The following is a 7,037-nucleotide window of genomic DNA, read 5'->3' as shown; positions in this document are numbered from 1 at the left end:
GTTGCTGAGGATCCAGCCCCGTGCCTCACACTCACAAGGCAAGTGCTCTACCCACTGAACTGCAGCCCCAGCCCCCTCAAATGGTTTCTACAGTGATGTCTGGCTGATAAACTTGGCCTTGCTCTTTCTGAACTTGGTCTGAGTAGCCCCAATTCACTCAAAGTTCATTTCAAAGCTGCATCTCCCTATCTGATACCAAAGAACAGACACTTCGCTGCAGTCCCTACTCCCAGGGCTCCTGGCTGAAGGGGCTAGTTATGTGTTTTGTCATTAATGCTTCATGGAGTTGTTTCCTTCTCTCCTTTTCTTGGTCCGTAGTGGAGTTGGGTTGAATAGCAGAGTTGGCGACTTGTCTGTCATAGTAATACAAGTCCAGGCCCTTTCCACAGAGAAGCAGAAGGTTAAGGAGGAAGTGGCACTGGACCTGGAGTCTAGTCCTGGACCAGGGACAGTGCATTTGGCGTCAGTAGATGTGGGTTTGCAATTTACTGGTTCCTGTTATTCTCTTTGAGCTCAGGCTCAATAATGTGTTACCCACAGGCCTATTGTATAAATTTATGTTAATTTATTTATATATTTTTATGGTACTGAGTATTGAACTTAGGGCCTTGTGCATGCCAGGCAAGTGCTCTACTACTGAGCAGCAATCCACCTGTTGAATAATTAAAAAAAAAAAAAAAGATGCAAAAGGAAATAGTGACTAAGCCATCAGTGATACATAAGATAGATACATAAGAAGATACATAAGAAGAATGTAGAGGACTGAAAGTAGGGATGTCATGGCAGAGGGGAGCCAGAGGAGAATGCCACCTGTGTGACAGGAGGAGGTGGAGACCTCAGGCAAGGTGTGGGAGAAAAATTCCTCTACTTTAAGAGTCTCCCATTTCCTTTTTCTTCAGCACACTATCAGAACTCAGTTTGTCTGGAGACATCCATGCAACCGGCACAGGGCTGTAGCCTTTCACAGAGCTCCTTTTAAGCAGCACAGATTGCCCACATTGAAGCACAGCAAGAGGAATTCCAAGGCTGTAGACCTGCTGCTGGGTTTTGCTGTCAGTGCCCTTTCAGGGGCGGGAATCCTTTTCCATAGAACAGAGATCTCCAATGCAGCACGCTTCTAGGGAGGTCCAGGAAACACAGTCATATTTTTGAACTCAGAGATTCAGTTAAGAAGGTGCCCCAGGTCGTCAGCGAGTTAGAGTTGAAACCAGGACGGAAGTCCACTCCATACACTTCTCTTTACACTTTGCTCTACTGACATATTTCAAGGGTCAGGGTTCTTTGGTAGCAGATGCAGGAAAACTGAACTTCATGTGGCTTAAACAAAGCCAAACAAAGCACAGAAGGGAGCCTACTGGCTCAGGTGGCAGAAGAGCACAGCGACAGGTGTGCGTCAGGTGTTATTGGCTTCTCTCCGTTCCTGGGTGGATCCCGTCTTATACAGCTAATTCGCTTGTGCTGACAAGACTGTGGCCAAGAGCTTTAGGCTTTGAGGTGTACTTCTCCAAAACTTCCAAGTCCAACAGAAAGAAAATTCTTTTCCCCAAAAGTTCACACGGAAATCTGCCTGGTTCAGTGGTGTGGAGTGGCTGGGAGGTTCTGCACTGGCTTGAGATGCAGTTCTCCAGTTTACCACCTGAGCCACCAGAGCCAGGGGATGGAGCTGGTGGGAGAGTCCGCAGGTGTCCACCACTGCGGAACTTCAGTTAAATTAAGTAGATGTGGGTGTGAAAGATTTTTTTTTCTGTGTAGTGATTTAAAAGAACTTATTTATGATCATTATTGCTAAAAAGAGTATTTTTAAAAAATTAAAAATAAATTTTATATATATATATATATATTTTGTATCAGGGATTGAACCCAAGGTCTTTTTTTTTTTTTTTTGGTGGTGCTGGGAATTGAACCCAGGGCCTTATGCATGTTAGATAAGCACTCTACCAACTGAGCTATATCCTCAGACCTCAAGGTCTCTTAACCACAGAGTCACATCTTTGGCTCTTTTTTTTTTTAATTTTTAAATTTTGAGACAGGTCCTGCTAAATTGCTGAGGCTGGCCTGGAACTTGGGATCCTTTTACTTCAGCCTCCCTAATTGCTGGGATTAAAGGCACATGCCACTGGACCTGGTGCATATCCTCTTGGAGTGACATCCTGGAATTTCTAGTATTTCCCTTGTAGTTAGTATTTACAGGCCTCAGTTTCCTGTCTTGTAGTTTTACATTGGTAATTTTGATCATGTAATTACAAATAAAAATGACAAAAATAAAGAAAAATAGAAGGAAGCTACTGGTCATTTATGACATGAGCCTTCTTAGATACTTTTTGGTCCATGTGGTGCACGAATCCTCTCTACATTCTTATATAGTTCTTTTTAGTTATTATCATGGCATTAGAATTTTTGGGATGTGGTATCTTTGAGTTGATTACATTTCTTTTTAAAATCACCTTTATATTCTGTTGGAAGTATGTTCATTGAATGGCTAGACTGTCACAACACATCAGCAATTATTAAGCAAAAAGAGTTGACTCAAATAGGAGATCTCGACTGTGTTGGAAAAAAAGAAAAAGTAAAAGAACTTGGTAGGTCCGGGGTAGGTGTCCCCAGCACGGTGGCATGGGAGCCTCACTTCAGGTGTCCTAGCCACATGGGGGCTGAGGAACACTTGAACCCAGAGTTCTGGGCCAGCTTGGGCAACATAGTGAAGCCCCATCTCTTAAAAAAAAAAAAAAAAAAGTCCTGTTTTAACCTTGCTGTGGAGGCAGATTTTAATTTTAAAACTTGTTTTAATAACTACCAGCTGTTTCTGCACCCCACCTCCTTAGTCATTATAAGTTATTAATTTTCTAAATCATTGTAAGGATTAGGAATCTAAAAGTTCTATAAAGAACATAAATCTATATGTTCTATTTATAAATGTTTATAGAGTCTTATGTGTAACATATATATTACGTAGGCCTCTTAGGACCTGGAGTATTTTGTAAGCTCCAAAAGAAAGTAAAAAAAAAAAAAAATAATAACCCATTTAAAAGCATCTTTGCTTTTGTCTGAATACTGACAATCAACTTCATATTGGAAGTTGCATCTGAAGTCCCTGTCATCCTGTTTGTTTATGGAAACATTCAGAAGTGCCTTGCTTTGGGCTGGTGATGGTAGATTTCCCACCAGTTTATCTACTAGCTAGTAGCATAGGGACAGGCACATCCTTTCTGGGCCTCAGATTCCCTCTGGCTACACCTTGAGAGGTTTGGCTTAGTTGAGTTTTTTTGTAAATTGATATTTTTTTTTATTGGAAAACAAATATACAACTTGGAATGGATTTGAGGCAAATTATGCCATAAGCAGATTTTCTTTAAGTGGCTAGACAAAATTCAAAAAGCACGTAACAATAAAAGAAAATGTTTCCTGTACAAGACCAGCAGTACAAAAAAATAGTGTACAAGTACCTGGATAATCCACCCATTTTGCAATAGTGCAACTCTTAAGTGTATGTTGTTGACTGTCCCCAGTCCACGCAGAGTTACAATTCCACACTTCAACAACAACATGCTGACAATTTCTAAAGAAAACTACTTTAATAAAAGGCATAACCCTTGGGGCTGGGGATGTGGCTCAAGTGGTAGTGTGCTCACCTGGCATGCGCCAGGCACTGGGTTCTATCCTCAGCACCACATAAAAATAAAATAAAGATGTTGTGTCCATCAAAAACTAAAAATAAATATTAAAAAATTCTCTCTCTTTCTTAAAAAAAAAAAAAAGGCATAACCCAGAGGGAAACCAGATGTTCCCTCATTTGACCAACTCCATCTAAAGTTTGGGTGTGCAGAAGGGCTTAGATATACCCAGAGTAAGCCACATGTACCATGTTACTTGGTCAGTTTTCTAAAATAAGGTATCAAGACAATGATAGCAAGATAAGGGAAGAAAACTTGGAGGAATGAAGTCCTAATTACTATACAGGCATATTTTTTTGACAGTAGGGGGAAATCTTTTACAGATAAGTTACAAAGAAAATGCAAACAAATAATTTTGTACAAGAAATTTAACGCCTTCTGTACAATGTCTTCACATTGCTGTGATCATCTGTACAAACTCTTCATAGTGTACTTGACCATCACCATCAACACCTGCTTCCCTGATCAGCTCATCATCTGTTAACTTCCCTCCATGGTTGGTCATCACAGGTGAAGCTCTGCTGACTGGTATAGCCACTGCCCTCCTTATCAAACACATGGAATTCTTCTCTAATTTCTTCTTCACTGTCTGTGTCTTTCATTTTTCTTGCCATCCCATTGTCCAAAATTCAGGGAAGTCAGTTGTGCCATTACCATCAGCATGACTTCATTAATCATGTCCTGTGACTCTGCTCGTGTGGGATTCTGCCAAGAGACCTCATTACAGTTCCCAGTTCCTCTATTGTTATAGTTCCATCACCAGCCTTGTCAAATAGTGAGAAAGCTTCTTTGAGTTTTGCAATCTGCTCTTCCGTCAGTTGGTCAGCCACTTTGCAAGCGCTAACAGTTTCCAAGATGCGACCACACAACCACTCACTCCACTTGGTATCTGAGTTGAGGTTTGACATTCCTTTGGGCAGCTTCCCCTTAGTGAGTACTGGGCCCTGATTCTTGAAAATCTGGCTGAAGATCAGGTGGGTTTATTGTGTAGCTCTCTCTTCCCCTGGTGACCCTAGTCATAGCCTCCACCTTCATTATCTCTGAAGTTTGAACTCATTGCCCTGGTTCAGGAGGCCAGAGCAAGTGCACCCTTCACTAGTCTCCACCTGGCAAATCCAGGAAGTGGGGCACCTGGTGATGTCTACTGAGGACCTGCAGTGTGTGTATGGCTGGCTGTAGTGCTTCAACCCTGGACAGCGAACACTGGCGCAGAGGAAGACCTACAGCTGGCTACAGTCAGGAGGCACACAGCCCGGAGGCCACAGGTTCTGCTACTCATAGTTTTATACTGTTATACAGCCACAGTTAAACACTGTGAGCCCTGTTCCTAAAATCTGCCCAGCAGAGTGTCTTTGAGAAGTGCAGGTGATGTTCAGTGGTGGTTCTCAGCTTTGGGCACTTTGGAATCACTAGTACAGCTTTTATTTTATTTTATTTTTTTTGGGTGCTGGGGATTGAACTCAGGGGTACTCAACCACTGAGCCACATCCCCAGCCCCATTTTGTATTTTATTTAGAGACAGTGTCTCATGAGTTGCTTAGTGCCTTGCAATTGTTGAGGCTGGCTTTGAACTCACGATCCTCCTGCCTCAGCCTCCTGAGCCACTGGGATTATAGGTGTGTGCCACCGCGCCCGTACCAGTGCAGCTTTTAAACCCACTGATGCCTGTGTGTCCCACTCCTGGAGATTTAAAAAAAGAGTTTTTTTCCTGGTGCTGGGGATGGAACCCAGGCCTCGTGCAGTGCTAGGCAGGCGCTCCTCCACTGAGGTACGCCCCCAGCCCCACCACCAGAGCTTCTGATGTGACTGGCCTTCCCAGGCGATTCTCATGTATGGTCGAGGCCGAGACTCACTGGTCATAGTTCCCGATACATAGTAGGTACTCAATAATTGGGAGACAGAATGTAGTTCAGTACATGAGGTAATTTTAGATAAGCTGGAGGGAGAGATTCCTGGGGGCATTTCATGAAGCAGTGTCATTTCATCGACCTCTTAAAAAGGCTGTGTTTGCCGGGCATGGTGGTGTGCACCTGTGGTCCCAGCCTCGGGAGGCCACAGTGGGAGGTGGCATGAGCTCAGGAGTTGGAGACCAGCCTGGGCAACATAGGGAGACCCTGCAGAAAAGGAAAGAGAAGAGGAGACCCCAAACAAAAAGGGCAGTGATTACAGGGTGAACGAAAAGACCTCAAGCTGGAGGGCCTGGGCCCTGGCTGTGAGCCAGTTCTCTGCTATCTCAGTATTAGCCACCTTGGTGCTCGAAGGGTTGCTGGTCCCAACCCTGACTGGCTGTGTGCAGGGACGTTACCTCGTTCATTACTAACACGGTGGTGTAAGGTGCTCCAGCTCTTGGCGCCGTAAACAGCAGTGATTACCAACTTTTAGTGCTTCCATAGGGGCACAGAAGGGATGGCTTCTTTCTGTCCCGAACACCAGAGCCTTCACCTGGAGGACTTGGGTCAGGATTGTCCACAAGGCCACCCATTCTGTGTCATCTTGACCCCTGTGGGCTGCTGTGGTAAAGGCCACTGACTGTGCTGCTCATGAACAGTAGACACTCCTTACAGTTCTGGAGGGCAGGGCCTCCTGTGGGCCACAGGTGCTGACTTCTCGCAGGTCCTCATGTGGTACGAGATGTCTGCCAGCTCTCTGGGGCTCCCTTTACCAAGACAATAGCCCCAATCATCCCAAACGTCCCTCCTTCTGGTACCGTCACATGAAGATTGGTTGATTGATTTTTTGCAGGGGGTGGGTACTGGGGATTGAATTTAGCGGCACTCTACCACTGAACCACATCCCCAGCCCCATTTTGTATTTTATTTAGAGACAGGGTTTCACTGAGTTGCTTGATGCCTCGCTTTTGCTGAGGCTGGCTTTGAACTCATGGTCCTCCTGCCTCAGCCTCCCGAGCTGCTGGGATTACAGGCGTGTGACACTGTGCCCGACTCACATGAAGATTTCAGTGTGAGTTTTTTGGGGGATACACGTGAAGATCTGAGCGTGTCTCTCGGGTTGATGCTGGCTGTGGGAGAGCCCAGATGCGCCTGTGAGCTGGAACCTTAAGACTGGGCTTCCTTACCTCCTGTGGCTATGCGCCCAGGGCCCGCATTCTGGGAATCTGGCAGATGTGTGCCTTCTGCCTCCTCTTGGAGGGTTCACACATCACAGGGCTCCTCTTGGAGGGTTTGGTTGTGAGTGAGTTACTGAGTCCAGTCCTTAGTCAAGGGAGGTGTATTTAGGTTCTACCTTTTAAAGGTAGAACCTAAATTTTAAAATCTTGTGTATAAGGATTTGTAGGACGTATTTTAGAACTACCACATCGTGTAACAGCTTACTTCCTTCTGGCCCATCATGACTAGAACACAGGTT

General features: G+C 44.7%; 1 pseudogene; it reads right to left on the bottom strand.

The window, feature by feature from the left end:
* Window positions 1–4,062: 4,062 nt before the first annotated feature.
* On the bottom strand, window positions 4,063–4,579 carry LOC114091392 (calmodulin-like; annotated as a pseudogene).
* Window positions 4,580–7,037: the final 2,458 nt, after the last annotated feature.

Source organism: Marmota flaviventris, chromosome 8, assembly GCF_047511675.1.
Source record: "Marmota flaviventris isolate mMarFla1 chromosome 8, mMarFla1.hap1, whole genome shotgun sequence".
Lineage (NCBI taxonomy): Eukaryota > Metazoa > Chordata > Mammalia > Rodentia > Sciuridae > Marmota > Marmota flaviventris.
The sequence above is the reverse complement of the archived record's forward strand: the minus strand, read 5'-3'. Positions and strand labels throughout refer to the sequence as shown.